The 20,365-nt window shown below is 60.2% G+C and overlaps 1 long non-coding RNA gene across 1 annotated transcript in view; it reads left to right on the forward strand.

The window, feature by feature from the left end:
* LOC140605332 (uncharacterized) overlaps positions 1–6,391 on the forward strand; it is a 28,182-nt gene extending 21,791 nt beyond the window's left edge. The window contains exons 4-5 of the long non-coding RNA XR_012008039.1: positions 489–617; positions 6,377–6,391. This is a non-coding gene — a long non-coding RNA (uncharacterized lncRNA). The remainder of the gene's footprint in view (positions 1–488; positions 618–6,376) is intronic.
* Positions 6,392–20,365: the final 13,974 nt, after the last annotated feature.

The following is a 20,365-nucleotide window of genomic DNA, read 5'->3' on the forward strand; positions in this document are numbered from 1 at the left end:
CTCGGCATGGCTCTTGCAGACATGGAAAAGGCACCCAGGTGTGCCCCCGTGGGGTCTGCACACTTACATATGCCCAGCACTGTAGAAGCACTAATCATAGCGTATCTGCTTCCTCCACACATAAGATGCCAGCGGGTTAAACATGCTTCCAGCTGTCATGTATCAAAACAAACATATTTTTATGGCACATTAAAGGAATCATACACCACGATCAAATGAGATCTATTCCAGGGATGCGAAGATGGTTCAACTTCTGCAAATCAGCCAATGTGATCTCAGTAGATGTAGAAGAGGCGTTTGACAAAATGTAATTCCAGTCATGATAAAAACTCAGTGAACGGGGTTTAGAGGGAACATTCCTCAACCTAGTAAAGACATAATGACAAGCTCACAGTCAATATTATACTCAATGGTGAGAAGCTGAAAGCTTTTCCTCTAAGATCAGGAACAGGACAAGGATGCCCACTCTTGCCGCTTCTGTTCAGCAGAGTACTGGAAGTCGTGGCCACAGCAATCAGGCAAGAAAAGGAAATAAACAGCTTCCAAAGTGGAAAGGAAGAAGTAAACTTCTCTCACTGAGCATCATGTCCCTAAGGTCCATCCATGCTGTCAGAAAGGTAGGATTCTCTTCTTTTTAATGGCTGAACAATATTTTAGCCCGAGTGTGTATGTATTACACTTTTAATCCATTCGTCCACCGAAAGATACTTGGGCTGTTTCCATATCTTGGCTACTGTAAATAATGCTGCAATAAACATGGAGGTGTCAATATCTCTTCAAGATAGTGATTTCAGGGGTGTCTGGATGGCTCAGTTGGTTGAGCGTCTGACTCTTGATCTCAGCTCAGGTCTTGATCTCAGGGTCATGAGTTCGAGCCCTGCATTAGGCTGCATGCTGGGCAAGGAGCCTGCTTAAATTGGATATACACCCAGAAGTGGGATTGCTGCAAAAATGGTATTTCTACTTCTGATTTTTTGAGAACCCTCTGTAGTGTTTCCTATAGTGGTTGCACCAACTTACAGTCCCACCAACTGTGCACGAGGGCTCCCTTCTCTCCCAGTCCTCACCGACATTTGTTCTCTGCTGTCCTTCTGATAACAGCCTTTCTAACACAGGTGAGGTGACATCTCATCGTGACTTTGATTTGCATTTCCCCGATGACTAGTGATGTGGAGCATCTTTTCATGCACCTGTTAATTATTTGTAGGTCTACTTTGGGATCATGTCATTTTTTTAAAAAACATCCACTTTTTAATTGGATTATTATTAGTTTTTTGCTCTTGAGCTGTGTGAGTTCCTTATATATTTTGAATACCAACCCCTTACCATGTTTGTGGTTCGCAAATCTTTTTCCTTTGCTGTATTTGCCTTTTCACTGTGTCCATGGTTTCTCTGCTGGGCGGAGCCCTTTAATTCGATGTCCTCCCACTTAGTGAATTTTGCTCTCATTCCTTGTGTTTTTAGTGTCATATGCAAACAATCATTGCCAAGACCAATGCCAAGGAGCTTTCCCCCTATATTTTTCTTTTAGGAATTTTACAGGTTTAAGTGTTATGTTTAAGTCTTTAATCCGTTTCAAGTTAATTTTTGTGAGTGGCCCAGTTTCACCCTCCCCCTGGGCAGGCTCCACAGCCCTCCCAAGGCCTGGATGAACCACCTGCCCAGACTTTCCTCCCCCTCCCTTCTCTTGTTTTCTGCCATCCCTCCCCACTCCTTCCTCCCCTCCTCCTTCCTCCCTCCCCTTCTCCTCATCCTCCTCCTCCTTGCTCCTCCTCCTCCCTTCCCTCCTCCCCACTTCTCTTCCTTCCCTCTTCCTCCCTCCCCTTCCCTCCTCCCCACTTCTCTTCCTTCCCTCTTCCTCCCTCCCCTCCCCTCCTCCCCTCCTCTGGTCTCTCCCCCTCTCTCCCTCTCCCCCTCTCTACCTCTTCCCCTCCCCTCTCTCCTTCTTCTCCCCCTCCCCTGCTCCTCTACTTGGCTGTTCCTACAGATCCCTTAGGACTGCATTCTCCTGGATGCAGCAATCTCACCACTAGGAAATTATCCTGGGGATTCCCAGTGAGACTGGAGGAACTCGACCGCGTGAGGATGTTCACTGCAGCATTTTCTGCAGTTCGGAAAGCATGAGCTCTCAAGGGAAGGCTGGTTAAATCATGAAAATGCCAACAAGCCAAAGTCCTGTGATCCTTAGGGGTGAGGACGGGGGCAGTGTTTGCCGGCACAATCCTGGTGAGATCAGCAGGCGACAGCCCTCTGATGGTTTGGGAATCTGTGTTTCCTGCGTGTCTTTGAGTCTACGAGGGGGGCTGCCCCAGAGAGGGGACTGATCCCCGGTGGGCGGGGGCGGCGGCCTTCTGAGGTTCTCCAGGGAACACAGGTTGCTTTTGTAAAATGAACAGGTTTGGTGGGGGCAGAAGTGCTTCTGGGAACACAGTCCCCACAGGCCTGTGCTGGTGGAAGGCAGAGCTCGACGGGCGAGGAGAGAGGGCCTGTGGGGTCGGAGGTGACATCGGGCCGGGAAGGGAAACAAGAAGTCCTCTGGTTCACACCGGGACACGGATGGCGCTTGAGGAGCAAAAGCGTCTGGGCGGTGGCACCGGGAGTGGGCAGGACAAGCCACCACGTCCAAGTCTCCAAGTAAATGAACAACGTGTGCCCTGTGGTCCCCAGGTGCAGAAGCTGCACGACAGAACACCCGCCTACAGCCAGAACTCCCGGACGGTGCTGGTGCCCCAGGGCATCCAGGCCCCCCTTCCCCGTGTTCCATCCTGTATCCGGTGCGGACTCACCGGCCGCGGCAGGGCTGCTCCTGGGGGGCGCGCAGATGGGGTGCTCTCCGCCCGCAGGGTCCTAATGGCTCAGGGAATACAGGCCTTTCAGAAGGACTGAGAATGCCGCGGGAGGCCGAGGGGGTCTTCACTGGGGGTTCAGGCAGATGGGGAGGCGGGCCCCGCACTCCCTGGGCTTGCTCGGTTGCAAGAGGAGAGGACAAAGTCCTGGAAGATTTTCAAGATTTCCCGAGGAGGAGGGGCTCGGAACAGAGAACTAGATGGGGGCTGTGCCTGGGGGCTTCCTCCGGCTCTGGGGCCCCCACCGGCTCCTCATCCCTCCCGGGCCCTCCACCCTCCCTTCCACTTTGGGTGTGGATTTATCCTCCTGCCTAGCCCCACCCGGCGGGGGCCTACCCGGGCGCAGCCCCCTCGTGGGCCTGTCGGGGTCTCCGCCCCCACTGCCTGTACCTGCTGGAGTTGGCGGCCCCTCTCTGCGTGTCCATCGGGGAGTCACAGCCTTCATGCTTCAAGGTGCTCCGGGCTGTTCCCACTCCGGGCCTTTCCCGGCTGTGGGGGTGCGGCCCACGCTGAGGCCGCTTTGCGGGGCTCCCCCAAGTCTACTGCGCCCAACGTCTCACCCACGTCCCTGGGCGCTCAGAAGCCAGGAAGGTGGACCTCGTCGGGAGGGGCCCTCTCGAGCTGCAGGCTGGGCCATCCCGGTGCCCACCCCATCCGACCGGCCGGAACTGGGCTCCTTATTAGGCCATGGTTGATTCTCGTCAAATCATGGAAACTGGTGTGCGTTTATGGACTCTGTCCCCATCGCTCTGCATCGTGTCCTCCTTCACCAAGGACTCCGGAGGGAGACAGCAGCCCTGCGGCCCGGGGGGCCTAAGCGACTTCATTAGTCACTTCTTTTATTGCCTGGCCATCATTTCTTTGGGGTCACCGTCCTTCCCCACCCCAACATGTGCTCCGTTTGCCGATGTCAGCCTGGAGTTGGGCGCACGCCTTGGGGCTGGCCAGTGAGAGTACCAGGCTCCTTGGCCACAGCGGCCGGCGGAGGGATGAATCGTGACCCATGGCAGGGCCATCACAGCCACCCCCGGGATGCTGCTGGGAGCACTGGGCCGTGCGCTCCTCTCTCCTCCACAGACAGTGGAGCTAGGGACCAAGGAACCAGGGTCTCCCGGGACTGTCCTTGTCAGCAGGGGACGAATGTCACCCCAGGCCACACCCAGCACCCCTGGGCCTGGGAACGCGTGGCCAGGCGCCACAGGCTCCAGTGCGGGGCTCTGCAGCCTCTCTGCCTTAAGCTCCCTCCCTCACTGGGCTCTTCTCTGCTCTGCTCTTGTACAAACCCATTTAAATTCAAGCTTTTTGTGGAATAGCTGCAGTCAACAAGCCCTATTTTAATTTTCCTCAAGTGAAAAAGAAGGCCCAGGGGAAAAGCATTCTATCTGCTTCTGTGCCTTAGTTCAGTGGCTCACACCCCCTGGGCTATGAATGCCCAGACTCAGTGTGTCCTCATGCCGGGGGCCTCACGGGGCCTGCCTGGTTCCAGCTGCCACACTCAGGCGTCGCTTCCTTGCACCGCTGGGCAGGGCCGGGCCTCCCCGGGGTCTGTGCCAGCCACGCACTGGGTCTCAAGTTGGTGATGAAACTGCCTGGTCCTAATGCAGGTGCAGCCTCTGGAAGGAAACCCATTTCCTGCCCTCTCCGACTGGAGCTCCTGCCCCCCTCCCCCTGCCCCGAGCTTCTGCCTCTGTCCCCAGCACCTCGGTGGTCAGCGGTGGACATAATGGGGGGTAGGGTGGGAAGCCATGCCCGAAGTTCCTGCACTTGCATGGGGTCCAGAGGATACTGTCTCTGCCCAACGCCCTGCACCGAGAGGTTTGTCCCCTGGGTCCTGTCATCCCCTGGGCTGGCCCTTGGGGCAGGGTGTATGGTGACCCCATGCCAGATATTTTTTAATTTTAAAGTATTTATTTAAAACTCATGTAAATCCCGAAACTCATTCCGTGGGGTGACCCTCCACTCCACCTCAGCTCCCTTCCATGCCCTCCTGGGTGGGTACTTATGGGTACATCACCCCTTTGAAGTCATTGCCTGGAAGGCAGAAGCTTCCAGCAAACTTGGTGCTTGAGAAGCTCCCTAGCTTGCGGATCTGAGCCTGCCTCTGACCCCACTGCTTGGCCTGTTCTCAAAAAGCCTCCACCTGCCCCTCCAGGCGGGAGCACCTCTGCCTGGCGTATCCCCCCCTCCGTCTCATGTGGCATCGCGGGAGGCCCGGCTTTCCAGAAAGGCCTTCTTTAAACTGAATCCTTCTGTGACACCAGCCGACACAGCAGATTTTTCCGTCTTTGATTTCCTTCTTCACATATTGAGAGCAAATCTTTTAGCTTGGACACTCTCTGAGAGAGAGATTTATTCCTCTGCCTGCTTGTGTTCAAAGCTTCCTTCATAAATTCAACCATTTTTGTCAAACTCTGTAAAAGATTTATCAGTTTCTATTTTCACAGACAGCTCCTCCAACATCTGGTCTACCTCTTATTTTAAGGCACAGGGTCCGAGGCTCCCTCTGAAAGGAGCTCCCCAGAAGATGAGGACTCCCCCGGTGACAGGCCACCAGGACACGTCGGTCCCAGGCCAGAGGACAGCCCAATGCGGGGACTGCACTCTGAGTGGCTCCAAACGCATAATTTCCAATTTCTGCACCATCATCCCGTCGAATGGACGTTGCATATAGTTCATTTAATCAATACCGTATTGTTCAGAATTGATGAGAAATTCTTCAGGTGGGATATTTCATTATCTGACGGAAATCTTCAAGTGCACACTTCCAAACACACCCACGATTGCCCCTGAGGGACACATTTCCAGATCCGGACTCTCTTCGGAGCTGCTGTACAAAGACTCTTGGTACTTTCCTGACACAATTTTGATATCAAATTGCTGTCATGAATTTTGTATCAGTTTCCGCTCCTCAAAGCGCGTGTCAGCTGCTCTCGCACTGGGATTATCCACGCTTTTAATCCTCGCCAATTCAATAGTGAAAGAAATAGCATCTCATTATTGTAATTGGTAGTGTTTCAGGCCCACAACTGAAGGTCAGACATATGGTGGTGATTATCTTCTGGAGTCAACCGTTTAAAATGTCCTCGTTCTAGAGGATTCCATTTTATCATTTGGGGGATTTTTAACAAGCTAACAGAAAATATTGATGTAACGTCATGAACCTTGGCGAGAACGCAGCTCTCTGCTTTGAGTGGTCATTAGGGGGAAGCTCTCCAGCTCGGTGTTTCGCCAAAAATAAGATAAATTGTCCAGGCGGAAAATGGGGACCCCGAAGCAATGAGTGAGGACTTGGTTATTAAAACACGAGCATCCTCTCAGGAATACGGCGTGCGTGAATTCTCTGGTAACCGGGTTGCAAGAAACTCCGTGCTCGCTGCTTGCTCAGCTGATGGGTTTATTTATCCTATTGTTCCGACACTGCTGTTCTGTAATTTTACAGATCACTAATTTCAAAGGCACAATCTCTAAGCAGAATGAAGTGTCTACATTCTTCCAATTAATTAACCAACACGCTTAATCTCACACCGCAGAGCTTTGGAATAGCTACTGTTGACCCAAATTACCACTGCAACTAATGGAACCGGATGTCTACACAACCAACACTTCGCATTGTCAATTAAGTCGGGGCCACAAGGTAAGGAATTCCACACGCCCCCGAGAGCCATCGCCCTGGGCCACCTTCCGTGGGGGACCCTCCCACGAGCGGCCACAGACGCGTCAGCCACGTGCCCTCGGGTTTCCGAAGACCAGATTCCTGGCCGAGCAGCGATATGAGCAGCGGCCCATGTGCCGAGCTCCGGGCTCAGGTGCGTGGTGCGTCCCTTTGTCCCGCTCCAGCCTCCCGGGGGCAGGTGCACATTGGACACGGTCCGCGAGCGTGGGGACTCCGCCCGTGGCCACGGCGTGAACGCCTTCAACACCCCCGCGCAGCCATCGGGCACCACCTCGGGTCGCTGGCCATCGTGTGGCTGGACGGCCGCCCGTCGCCCTCCTCCGTGGGCACCTGAAGGATTCCCGGTGCCGCTGCCTAGGGGTCACGAGTCGTGGGCTTCTTCGTGGTTTGGGGTAATTTTTGTAGAACGAGTTCACAGCACCCAGACCTCAAAGCAGAGGGGGGCCTGGCATCTCCACGTCTGATGCTTCTCGCCACCGTGTCAGGCTCCTGTGAACGTCCTCGTCTGCAAGGTCTTTCCCCCTCGGTTCTTTGGATTAAATCAACCCGGGAGAAACAGGCTGTTTGCTGCCCAGGACCCCCTCGCCCCCACTGCCTGGATCCCGCCCGGTCCCCGTGTTGCTGGCTTCTTTTCCGGAGGCAGAGTCCACTCACTTCCTAGGACTGGCCACGGGCAGGACTGATGTCCTTAGGCCGTGTCCCACGATGCGCCCGCCTTGCCGGAGTTGGAGGAGCTGGCCAGGGGTGTGGACCTCTGCCCCCACGAGGGTTTGCAGACCGTGCTTGGCCTTGGGGGGCCCTCCTCAGCCTCCCTCGGGCCTCCCCTCCCCTGGGCCCGCCTCCTGTGTCTGGCCCTGGGTCCTCTGTCTAGGCTGCCATCGCCCTCTTATCCCCCCACGTGCCCCGGCCCCTCCTGCTTTCCTGGAGCATCACCTTTTTCCTTCCGGGCAGCCCGTCTCAGGGCACCTGCCTGCCAGCGTCCTGTCTTTTGCCTGGTGTCTCAGCTAACGAGGAAGGGAGCCAAAGCCTCTTACCAGGCCCCGGGCTCCAGCCTGGAGGCTTTTCCAGCAAAGCATCAGTGCTCTGCTTGGCCCATGGGCTTCACTGCACAGTGGAGTGGTGCCACCTGACTCTGCCTGCACGTCCTTCCCCCGAGCTGTGCCCCGGGGCTCATCGGAGGGGAGGCAGGGGCCTTGCTCCCCGTCCTGCGAAGACAACATCAGGAGGCTTTGTGGTGTGTGCAGGTGAGGACGGGTGGGTGCATGGCTGGCCTCGTGCGGACACAGAGGTCGAGGCCAGGGGAGGAGGAGGGGCTGCAAACTCCTCCCGGGCCGGGATGCTGTGTTAGGGAACAGCACGGTGCAAGCCGGGGCAGGAAGCACCTGCTGTCTGCTGTGCAGGTGGGGGCAGTGCTTGCCCATCTTCCAGGGCTCCCCCTTAGACAGGGATCCATCCTCTGGGCAGGACAGACCTGGACGGCGGAGAGTCTGTGGTCTTTGGGGTGCTGGGGCCGGGTGCTGGGACCAGACCGCAAAATTGAGATGCGTCAAGAGGAGGGAACCCCAATGCAGGCTTTGCTATAGGGGCTGTGCCCGGCTGAGCTGCAAGAGGACAGAGGGGTGCCGTGCTGAGCAAGGTGGGGGATCTCCCGGGGTTTCTGAAGAGTCAGGACAGGGCAGGCTTGGGAGCTGACCCCAGTGCCTCCCACTCCTCTAGCCTGTGTCACCGAGGTCACCGGTCCATGAGACCAGAGCTGCCAGGCTCCCCCTGACGTCAGGGACCTGGTGCGGCAGAGTGGGAGAGAGGAGGGTCCTGGCCATCTCTGGACTCCTGAAGCATCTGCCCACAGCGGGCAGCTCCTGGGAGATGGAGGCCCTCCCGGCCCCAAGGAGAGGACAGAGGGCCGTGCACGTGTGTGGTCTGTGCACACTTGGGAGGAATGACGCCCTGTCCTCGTCTGCTGCCAGGACCTAACTAAGGAGGAATAGGAGCCGGGCCCCTCAGCCCAGTGTGAGCTTCCCCGGAGTTTCCAGTTTGAGGGACGCCCCCGCCCCCGCTCGCCCCACTGCCCTTCCTCTGTCCCTCCCTCCCTTCCAAGGAAACGTTTCCAACCTACTGAAAAGCATGGAGAATAACGTCCTAACCGCCACCTCACAGCCACCGTCCATGTGTAACAAATATAGGTTTTGATCTTATTTGCTTTACATTTTAAAAAGTTCACATCAAGAAGTCATCACGGACACAGTGGAAGCGATGACGCATCTGAGCCCAAACAGGACTCTGGTCTCGCCGTGTGAGTCCTCAAGGCGGAATCAGAAAATAATCACACCGTTTCCGATTAATTTTGCCACGTGCCAGCGGGAAGCTCAAGAACAGTTGTCAGAATAAAGGAGAGTCACCTGATGGGGTACGACCCACCACGCGGGTTCCGGCCTTGGGTCTGAGGAGAGGAGCTCCGTCCCCAAACCGAGCGGGAGCCGGACACTGTGTATTAATCCAGTTCAGCCATATGATCCGGGATGCCCGCCCCCCAGGACTTTGCCTAAAGATCCATGAAGCCCCCCCCCGACTCCGCCTAAACGGAAGCCTTCGGATCAATGGAAGGTGTTGTTTCCAGTGGGAAAAGACCAGCCAGTCACTGGTGACGTGTTTCCGAAGCCCGTGTTTGTCGAGGAAAGTGCGTCCAGCCCATAGACGAAGTCTCCAAATTCCATGATATGAAAAGAAACAGCTCAATAAAAACCGGGGAAAACATGTGTGGGATCGGCCGCAGAAGGACGGCACGTGGCTGTGAGGACACTGCCCACCCCGTCCATTGCCAGGGAAATCCAGGTGAGAAGCACCCTGAGAGGCCCGGTTTTCATCCCCTCGTTCCTGGCGGGGTTGGTGGGTCGAGTGCCGACGTCAGGATGTTTGGTTTAGTTTTGTGTAGGGGAGCCTTGATTGGGGTGGCCGTAAATTCACAGGGAGGCCGGGAGCAGGTGGCAGGGGGCCCCGTCCCCGCGGCCACCTCCCCGGGGCCGACAGCGCCGCTGCCCCCACTACAGCCGAGAAGCCAGCGCTGAGCCATCCTCGCCGCCGGGCAAGGCCCGGGCTTCATTTCCATCCCCGGGTGTTCGCTCGTGGCCCTTTTCTGTCCCAGGCTTGAGCCCCGGGCAAGCACAGGACACTCAGCCACCCCGCCGCCGCCTCTTCCTCCTCCTGTGTCTCTGGGTGAGATGGTTTCTCAGGTCTTGCCCGTGTGCGGCGACCTGGACATCCGCAGTGTCCTGCATTGCACGTCTGTCCTGCAACTTCACGCGCGGGGAGGAAGGAGCACGAGAGAAGTGTCGCCGTCGTCACGTGGTGCCAAGGGTGTCAGCTGCCCCCAAGGCTCCCCAGTGGGACTGTGGCCATGATCACCTGGCTGGGGTGGTGCTTGCCAGCATCTCCCCGAGAAGGGACTGTCGCCCGCCCCGCCCAGCCTGTGCTCCGAGAAGGAAGGCACCGGTGCATTCGCGCCTCCCGGGGTGGGCGGTGCTGTTTCAGTGCCTGGGGGACGGGCTCCCCGTGGGGACACCTGTCCTGTCTCTCCCGCCCCCTCATCATCCAATCAGACCCCAGCAAGGACTTGGGGGCACTCACATCATATTTATGTGGACAGTGTGTAAGGTCTTATCCTACGGAATGGACCGGGCTGACCGCACTAGTCCGGTTTCTGGAGCCCCTCCGGGTGGCTCCCGTGTCACATGGGTGAGACCACCCTCATTCCCTGTGCTTTAGGGTGCGAGATCCGCTGGACTGTCGTTCTCACTCCGGCCCCCGTCCCAGAATGAGACTGCCTCCGGGCCCAGGTCTGGGTGTGGGGTTCGCTCCCGGCTGCAGGGGTGCAGCTGCCCCCAGGTCTTCTCGGCGAGGGGGCTGTGAAGCCGGGGCGCCCTCACCCATGCGTCCGCCTAGTCATCACAGAGCTCACGCAGGCGTGTAATTAAGCCTCCAGCTTCTATCCGGGACCATGCAGTTCGCGCTGTCTCCTCGGCTTCCCTGACACGTGGCTCACTCGGTGGCACGTGTTCCGCAAAGATGCGCGGTACCTTCGGACCTGTCCCACCGAGCCTGAGGACAGCGTGGCTGAGCGGAGCGCAGCGGCCAGTGCTTCCCTCCTGGAGTCCCGCAGACTCCGCGGCTCCCGGGGCTCTCTCGGTGGGGGCCTGCGCCTGCCCCGATGGCATCGAGGTGACGTCTGCGGTCCTGTCCTGCTCTCCGTCCCGGGGAAAGCACACCCGAGCCGTGATGCAGCGTCATACACCCATGGCCCTGTGGCCCGGCCTCCAGCTGCTGCAGGGGCCTGCGCGGACTCTGGGCCGCAGGACGCATGAACAGCCCAGGCAGAGGCGGGGCCACCTCCCTTCTCCGCCTTGAGCTGGTGGCTCTGAACGGCACGTGGTGTGGGCGCGGGGCCGTGTGACAGTCCCCCCGCTCCCGAAGCAGAGGACGGCAGGCCTGGGCCAAGCTGGGGGGCACGTGGCGTGCCAGGTCACTGTGTCCACGGCAGACACCGTGGAGGTAAGGCAACAGTGGCTTAGGGCCGGGACATGGGCACAAGGGGAGTGGGGGCGGGAACTGAGGTGCAGGCGAAGCTGGGACGATGGCTTGTCCCTCCTAAGCCCAGGTGCGGGGTGCACCGGGGAAATCCCAGTGGGCAGGTGCTTTGGCTCTTCCCACCTGGGATCCATCCCCGGAGACCCCTACTCTGTGTGCCTGCAGCACCCCAGGTCGCTGAGCCGCGGCCCCCAGCCCCAGCTGCTCTGGGTGCACCTCTGTGGGCAGGTCCCGAGGGTCAGGCACGTCCCGGGAAGCTGAGAAGGGGCAGGGTCAGCACCTGGGGGCTCCCCCGTCTCTGACCCGCCCGTAGGCCTCACCAGCCCACGCTGCCGAGAGGCGCCCCGGCCGCCCAGCCCGCAGTGGCTGCCCTGCAGAGAGCTCGGGCCGGGGCCATGGAAGCTCCTGCGCACGGTTTCCCTGGGGTCCAGGGACGGGGTTGGGTCAGAGCAGGATTCAATCCCTTCCCTTCCAGGAGGGTTCTCCATCCCAACAAATGTCCGGGGGTGTCTGGGGACAGGGACCGTCTCTGTCGGCTGCCAGCAGCTAAGACCCCAGCCCCGAAGGACAGGTCGGGGAGCGGGGTGATGACCCCCCTGGGCAGGATCGAGCCCCCGGGCTGACCCGGTGGACGCTCCCACTTCTCACCATCTGGATCTGTGGGCGGGGGCCTGCTGGCGTGGAGAGTGCGCAGGAGGAAGCCGGAGGGCAGCGAGCCAGAGGCTGGTTGTCGCCCGGCCACCAGGAGTGACTCAGTCAGCCTGAGTCGGGCCCCTTGCAAGCAGGACCTGGTCACGTCCACACCCACCGCTGACCTGGCCCGGAAGCTGATGACCTCGCTGACCTGCCCTGAAGTACAGAGCAGTCAGGTCATGGGCATCATTTTGGCAGACTGGAACGTTCCAGCCACATGACCTCGTGCCGTCCTCACAGGGGCAGACCCGTGTGGGCACCAGGACAATGGGAGGTCACCAGGGGCCCATGGGGCCATCAGTGTGACAGTCTGCACTCCCGTGATGGGGCCATGCCAGGGTGCTGCCCGTCGGGAGGGGCAGGCTTCACTGGCAGGGCAGGTAACCAAGGCCGGCCTCCCTGCCCGGGTGACCTCTGTGACTTCCCTTGTTCTGAGCTTCCAGGGCTGACCCTTGGACCCTTGCACGACCACACGGCCCGTCCTTTCAGAGGGGATGGATAGTAGGGTCGCAGCCGGGGTCCACGGGGCTGGCGGTTCAGGCTCAGATCTGAGCCCCACGCCCCGAGCTGTGCACACCTCCTGCCACTCATCGGCGCTGGCGCAGCAATGTCCTTCCCCGCCCATGTCTCCGGACCCCCGTCACGTGGGCCACGCTGTTGCCATCAGGACAACAGGTGCTTAGGAAGGCGCCAGGTGCAGAGCACGTGCCCCGTGCATTTTGGCTGCCGTGTGCTGCACAGGGCCGCGCCCTTGAAGGCCGGCTGGGCATGTCTGCGAGACAGCGGGTGGAGCTCACAGCGGTCCTGAAGGTCCCTTATCGACCCGCTTCCCGGGATGGGGGTGTCTACGGGGGTCCCTGTGCTGCTGTCCCCTCTGCTCCTGACAACGTTTCCCGTTCCCACCGTGGATTCCATCCCCGAGTCGGAGGGTGGGGGGTGCAGAGTCCTGGTCCTCCCAGAGGACCCTCTCATGGATGACTTCCCTGTGCACCTGGAAGTGGGGACTCAGACCCCAGGACGGGAGCGGGTGTGAGGCCTGGTGCTGGCCAGGCACCCCCTCCCATCGGTCTCAGACTCTCAGACACCCCTGGTGGCAGACAGTCCCCGGCACGGACACTGCGGCTCCTGGACACAGGGGGCGTCACCGTCCATCATTCCTTCATCCACTCAGTGAGCCTGCATTGCACAGGGCCGTGTGGCAGGCACGGTGCTGGATGGGGGCAGGCCGACCCCTGTTCCACGGATTGCACGTTCTAAAGGGCAGAGGGAGACGCCAGAGGCACGTGGTGTCAGGTGCCCGACATGGCAGTAGGCAGAGCAGGATAAGATGACGGCAGGCAGGAGCCGGAGAGGGAGAAGGGGCAGAAAGAGAGGGCGGTCCGGGGCCAGCAGAACCCCAGAAGGCCGCATCCCCGCCGCTCGGCCTGCAGGGAGGGTGGGGGGGCCACAGGGCAGGCGCAGGGAGCTCAGGTCAGGCGGGGCTGATCTGCAGACTGAGCTGGAGCCGCTGCAGGGTTTGGGGCGCAGGAACCACGGGGTCCCGGGGAGCTGGCAAGTGGGCGGCTGGACTGCAGGAGCACTTGAGTGCTGCAGCGGGTGCACTGCAGGCACACGTGGCTTGCTGGCACATCACACGTCGGGTGTGAATAAACGGGGTGCCACGTTCCTCTATGCAGCTCTGACCCCGAGGCCCCTGCTGAGCTGCCCTTTGGGGGTGAGCATGTCTGCAGGGGGTGGGCGTGGAGGGCTGAGATCCACACGGATGAGCATCCACATCCACGGTGTGTTTCACACTTGCAGTGTAGACAGCGCACAGGCTGCTGCGGCTGAAGGTGGGAGAGTCAGGATCTGGGGAGGGCTGGGCGCTGACTTCAGGGGGTGGGTCAGAGGAATGGGGTGCAGGCGGCGGCTCACCTAACCAAGAGGCGGAGCCTCATCCCTGGTCACCGCTCTGGACGCCTGCTGTTCCCGGAGCGGGACGGAGGCGGGAACGGACTCCGGACGTCCCGAGCCTGTGGGGGGCCTGCGGGGAGGGGGGGGGGCTGACGCACAGGTCATGCTCCAGGTTGCACACACGTGGGTGAGCCTCACGGTTCACACAATTAGCTGCCAGGCTTGCTCCCAGCTGCTGGCGGAGCAGAGTCCGCTGGCGCCCACGGGGAGGGTGGACACGCTGTCCACCGCCGCGCTGCTCCTTCTGCAATGACCTATGCAGGCGGATGTGGGTCGCTCACAGCTGCTCAGGGTGACGAGGAGCCACCGCTGGAAAGACATACGCGGCCCAGCGCTGTCTGCGCCCGGCAGTTGCGGCCTTGTCCTCCGTCTGGGGATCGGCCGCTCTGGAGGACAGCGCCGCATGGACAGCGCGCTGTTGGGCCGAGCAGCGACCGCCTCCTGCGTGGCTGTGGTCCAGGGGGAGCTGTTTCCACGAGCATCTGTGCCAGCCCGGGGAGGCCTGTGCTAGTTCCAGGTCTGGTGCCCCGGCTTGTTCCGGGCGCTCGGTGAGCGGCCGCACCTGCGCCCCGTGGGGCGTACTGAGCCCCATCCACGGACCACTCAGGCGCTTGGCCTCTGTCCGCTGAGCCTTCCGGGCCCGCCTCCCCAGCTCTCGTAGCTCCTCGCACACCCCTCCCTTCTGCAGAGCCTGGGCCTGCAGGGTCACGCCTCAGCCCTCCCAGACCCACTGTCCTTGGGGTACTGAAGGGCGGGATGGTGGGGCCTCGCGGGGTCCAGCTCCCTGCTTCCAGCACGAGGCTCTGTGCGCTGAACGCGCAAATGAGTGAAGAATGAGTGGACGGGTCTTGCCAAGGCACGTCTTGTCCAGGGGAGCTGACGCCGTGACGGCAGGGGAGGACACTGACCCCAGCTCCCCCGTGTCAAAGGGCGCGACGGCCCTGGCTTCGCTGGCGGTGATGTCTGCACATCACCCGGTTCTTGCTACTGCAGCCTCTGAGAGAACGGCCGGATCCACGTGGGACTCCGAGCGGTCCTCAGCGACTCGCCCCGGGGACGACAGGAGGGCCGCTCGGGGCAGGCGACTCAGGTATCTTGTGAGTCGCCGAGGAGACAGGGGGCCCTGGACACGCGGACTCTGCAAGCCGCCCTGTCCCCGCGCACACGTGTCTTTCCTCTGGCCTCCTGCGACTTTCCCTGAGGACTCAGGGAGGACTCGGCCCGCGGGGGGTGGGAGCCGAGGGTCAGTGTCCGCTGCCTCCGGGGCGGCCGCTCCACGGCCCGCTTGGCCCCGACACCCCGGAGCCCCGCTCAGGGAAGGGCTGCTAAGGGAAGGGACCCCGCCTTCCTCCGCAGGTGGTTGCGGGCGACCCGCTCTCCGTGTTCCGGGCCTGGGGGCTGTGCCCCGCGGCCACCTCCCTCCTCCCGCTGAGCATCCCTGGGAAATACTTTTCCTGGAATTTGTGTTTGATGAAGACAGGGAGAGAGCGGCTCTCGGAGGCAGGAACTGAGGTGCGGCCTGGCGCGCACCCCGGGAGGGGATGGGGCCGAGGTCTCCCAGGCCCGGCCAGCGCGCCTTGCACCTGCCGCCAGGAGGGAGGAGGAGGCCCGGGGCGCCCCTGCGTGTCTCAGGCGCTCGGTGCGCAAGAGTCAGGACCAGCAGCTCCGAGCTGGCGCCCGATGCGTGGCTGGGCTGGGAGGAGGCGGGGGCCACGCACCCGGGGTGGGACCGGAGGCCCCGGGAAGCACCGTCGCCTCCCCGCAGTGGCAGCGGGCGGCTCCAGCCAGTAGGTGCCTTAACTTTTTATTGGGTTATTCCTCGGAGCACTTTAATGTCGTGAGAACCAGTGCGCTGCGGCTGACCTGAGCCTGGAAGGGCTCCCTCCACCCCGGGCTCCTGCGGCTGGTCGCCCCGCTGAGACGCTGAGACGGCCGAGTCTGGCAGCCAGCCAGGGCCACCACGGCCGGCGGCGGATCCGTGGGGAGCCCACCCCTGTGTCCAGGGTCACGATGGGGGAGAGGGGAGTGTCCTCGTCTCTGTGTGGGGAGATGCAGCCCGGCGGGTCCTTGGCTGCTGGCTCGACTGGCTTCCAGGATGGGGGTCCTGGGACACCCTCAGGGGAGCCAAGCGGGGTGAAGCTGTCAGGGCGGGCGGTCACTGGCAGCCGCCGGGGGTCAGCACACACACAGTGAGGCCACCTTCCTCCTCCCGGTGCTCCTTGTCCCTGAGAGCCCGGGGCAGGGAGCAGAGGCTACACTAGTGAGGGCAATGGACAGCACCCATGTGTCACTCTTCCGGGCCCGAGGGAGGGGGCTCGTTACAAGTCCCCTCCTGACACCAGAAGGACCCTCCGGACCGGCTGAGAGCAGGCCAAGTCAGGACCCCCAGCACCTCCCACCTGTGAGGGGGCCCAGCCCAGCGGTGCTCTGCCCTGGGCCGTCCTGCCTCCCACTGCACTGTAGGACCCTAAGACCCCCGCCTCCCCCCCCCCCCCCCCCCCCCCCCCCCCGCCCCACGCTCAGGCTGCCTCTTGGGGGCAGGGCAGGAGCATGGTTTGCACTTTGCAGTTGGGCCAAGAGAGGCTGCGTCTGGGCTTCCTCTCCCTGCCTGGGGGCCTGGGGGAGGTGGAGGGAGGAAGCAGGTGGGGAGGAGGTGGCAGGCGGCCTCCCTGGGGCCCTGAGCCGGAGGCAAGGAGCCCGCAGGCCTCATGTGGCCACGTGATGCCTGCGACCAGCGGCTCTGTGATTGCCCATTACTGTCCTTGTTTTGAAAGACTCTCTGAGGGATCCCCCCGCGGGCGGTGCAGAGGGGCCCAGCCCAGAGCTGGGGGGGGACGCAGCCGAGAGCAGGTCTGCAGAGAGGCTGGTCCCAGCATGGGGTCTGCGGTGAACGTGTTACTAAAAGCACGAACTATTTCAGACATTCTGGCCTAATTCACAAGCGTTTCAATTACTTACGGGCAGCAAGCACGCCCCGAGTGGTCCCTCGGGCCCTCCCGGATCCCAGAAAGCACTTTCCACCTTCATTTGAGAACCGAGAAATAGGGAAGACCCCACACGTCTGCTGTGTAGCTGGACAATGTCCCTGTAGCCTATGTTCCCGAAGCAAGACGGCCCCCTGGGCTCCAGGGCTGGGCAGGCCTCGGCCGCCCACCTCGCCACCTCTGCCTCGGGGTCGGGGGCAGGAGCGGATGGCCGAGTGTGCGGAGGATGGACAGGCCACACCAGGGCTCCAAGGACTCGGGGGGGTTGTGTTAAAGGTGACAGGAGGAAGGACAGAGCCCTGGGGCCAGTCTGGGTGTGGCCAGCTCGGCCCTCACTGGGGACACACGGTGCAGTGGCCGTCCATTGCCTTCTGCTCACAAGGTGCACCGATGGCAGGTGATCTAAGGATTACAGGCTCTGGGAAGACAGGTGTGGGGGCCACCCAGCCCCGCTCACACCCCAGGATTGCTGCCTTGGGGGGCTCCCTGAGATCCCTACACGTCTGCCTGACCCCCAGTCCTCAGCCTACACTGTCCCCACAGGACAGTGTAGACGGCGGGACGGCCTCCTCCGCCCGGCCCCTCCCGGGCCCACTGCGGAAGGGGTCCGTGGCTGTAGCCAAGCTCAGAGTCCCTCAGGCGCCGAAGTCCAGGGGGCTCCCAGGCTTCCCCCCACCCCCGGGAGGACCCAGCACCTGGCGGCCAGCTCCACCTCAGCTCCGTGCACAAGTGGGTTCAGCTGACCTGTTTTCACTAACAGAGGCTGGGAAAGTAAACGAGGTCACCCGGTTTTAAACCAGGTCCCCACCCGTGGTCACGGCCAGCCACCGCGTGTTCCCAACGTGATGACTCACGGGTCCGGAAATGGGACTATTTGAATGATGATCCCTTATGCTTCAAACACTGTCACCGCGCGGGTCTGTCTGCGATGTGGCCTCGTCGGGACAACGCACTGAGGCACACATGTCACCAGGTGGCTCTGTATCCTGAGGAAATGCTAGTGAAGGAGGACTTAGCCCCTCCACACTCCAGGGTCACCCTCACCCACCCATGGGGCTGGGGCAGGGGTCTGTACCCAGACGGTAGGGTTGTGTGAGGCTGGCTCAGTGCCGGGGCCCTGCAGGGCAGTGGGGGATGCCCTGCAGGGAGGGTGGGTGGGGAGGACCCCACAGGGACCGGGGGCTCAGGGAGCCCGGGAGATGGTGGGCTGTCCTGCAGGGCCGGCTGCCTCTGAGCCGTCTGGAGGCCTCCGCCGCCGGGGACTTGGCTGAAAGGTGACGAGGCCCCGGCCCGCATGTCACACACGGGGACCTGCCTGCTGCCACCGCCCTGGTTCAGAATGACCGCTCAGCTCTCTACCCTCACTAGCTGGCCAGGGGACAGCAGCCTGAAGCTGGGGGAGGCGATCACAATCCCCCTTTTGCAGAATAGGTCTCGGGATGGACGCACAGACTTGGGAACCCCAGCGCCCGCAGCTCTGGTCCTGCTCACAGAGGGGTGTGCAGAAGGCAGGGTGAGGCACATGGGGGTGGGGTGCCCTCAGGTCCCACCAGATCCACCCCTTTCCGCTCGGCGTACAATCCCATCTCTAGAACAAGAGAAATCTTGCAGGGAAGAGGCAGAGATACATTGAAAAAACATGGAAAAGCCAAAGGCACGTGTTGGGTGAGCTGTTCTAGAAGGAGCATCCACTGGCATCGTGGGGCACACCTGCAGGGATGGGACCCTGCCTCACTAGGGCGCCGCAGGCAGCGGCAGGGCCTGGGTGAAGCCTCCTGTGGGAGGACCAGAGCTTTCCGCCAAGGTAGCCGTGGACAGGGCTGGGCCCGCCTGGGGTTTCAGCCCTGAAGACCGCCTGCTACTTGCGAACACTTTGAGCACCCCTAAACGCAATGCCCGCAGCCTGGTGAGCTCAGCCTGTGGAGCCAGGGACTCTTGATCTCAGGGCTGTAAGCTTGAACCCCATGTTGGGCGGAGAGGATACTCCAAAATAAAAAAGTCTTAAAAAAAAACTCCAAATACAAATATGTTTTCTCAATTTACTTTTGACTTGGGATCCGTGGCTTGGGTTTATAACGGGGCCGGGTCTCCTTGTTCTTGTGTCCTCTGGGGGCATCTTCACTTCGTAAGACCGTCAAGAGGGTCCGAAAACACAGAGTTGCCAGGCCAGTACTGGTGAATGTGGGCAGCCTGTCCCGGAACCGCGTGGCCTGCAAAAGGCCTGGGGCACCCTGCTGGGGACCGGGGGACTCTGGGGCGCCTGCCAGACTTGCTGCGTGCTCTGCAGGACACAGGATATAGTCCATGTCCGTGGACACAGGATAAAGTCCATGGATGGGCGCTTGGCCTGGCACACAGCACAGACCGCCAATCTCCAGGGGCAAAAGTTTGCTGAGAAGCCGTCAGCTTGTGCTTCAAAAGTTAGCAGCTATTTTAAGAACATAATTCGCAAAGGTGAGGAATTAAGATGTACAATGTCAGAGGCTGCATTTAGCAATTGCTTTGAGAGGCATGACTTTTCGGATCAAATGGCTGTCATTGTTCATTAGTTTTTTTTCGCTTTTATTTCTGGATTTTCTGCATGTATCAAAAAGGAAAGCCGTATCTGTTAATATGTGGCCTCCACACCCAAAAATAGAACTTCAAGATCAGTTGAATAACATCAGTTTTTGTGGGAGTCATTAGATCCTTTAAAGTAGAAAATAAGTAAAATTGTGTCAAGGTCTTCATTCAATTCTTGGGGTCAGCAGGAAGCTTTCAGAGGTTTGTCTCACGGACAGTGACATATCTGACGTGATCTGGACGCTACCGTAAGTTTAGTCTCAAAGTGGATGTTGAAGATTAAATGAGTTGTCTGTGGTGCTAACATAAGCACGCTCTCGCCAAGCGCAGGCCGTGGAGGAGTAGTGCTTGTATGGACTGAAGAGACCACAGCCTGGAATGTTCTTACTGGAAATGTGAAGATGCGGGAGCCTGTGACCCACAGTCCAGGAAACCGAGTCTCTGAGCACAGACTCGCAGAGGGTGTGGGTGCGTGACCCTGGGGTCCTGGGATCGAGTCCCGCGTCGGGCTCCCTGCATGGAGCCTGCTTCTCCCTCCGCTTGTGTCTCTGCCTCTCTCTCTGGGTCTCATGAATAAATAAATAAAACTCTTTAAAAATAGATAAAGTCGAAGTAATATTAAAGGCAAAACTGTCAACACCGCGTTTGGGGATGATGGTATTTTAAAGTGGAATATGCACCCACAGAAGCCAGGAGGCCCGAGGGTTTTCCGGGGCGGATGCTGTTAAGTCAAGGTGTGCTGCGGGAAGTAGGGACGGCTGTGCATTGCACGCTGCAGGGGGGTCCCTAACACGGAACACGCAGACGTGTGGCTGGAGGGTAACGATCTTGTTGTTTTCCGGGACTCTGGCCGAGACTCTTTTACAAGCCCATCATGTTGAAGCCGACCTGTCAGTCAAAAAAACATATCTCAAGAAATTACAGAATCCAATGAGCTCCGCACCTTTCCTTGGTCCTTAAGGGTTCCTCGGAGCGGCATGTCAGTGAGAGCGCTCCCTGCTGCGGGGGCGAGGAACAGCAGCCTGTTCGCGGGCGGCTTCGCTTACCTTTCCCACACATTCCCCGGGTTGGGT

Source organism: Canis lupus, chromosome 15 (assembly GCF_048164855.1).
Source record: "Canis lupus baileyi chromosome 15, mCanLup2.hap1, whole genome shotgun sequence".
In the NCBI taxonomy this organism is placed as follows: Eukaryota; Metazoa; Chordata; class Mammalia; order Carnivora; family Canidae; genus Canis; species Canis lupus.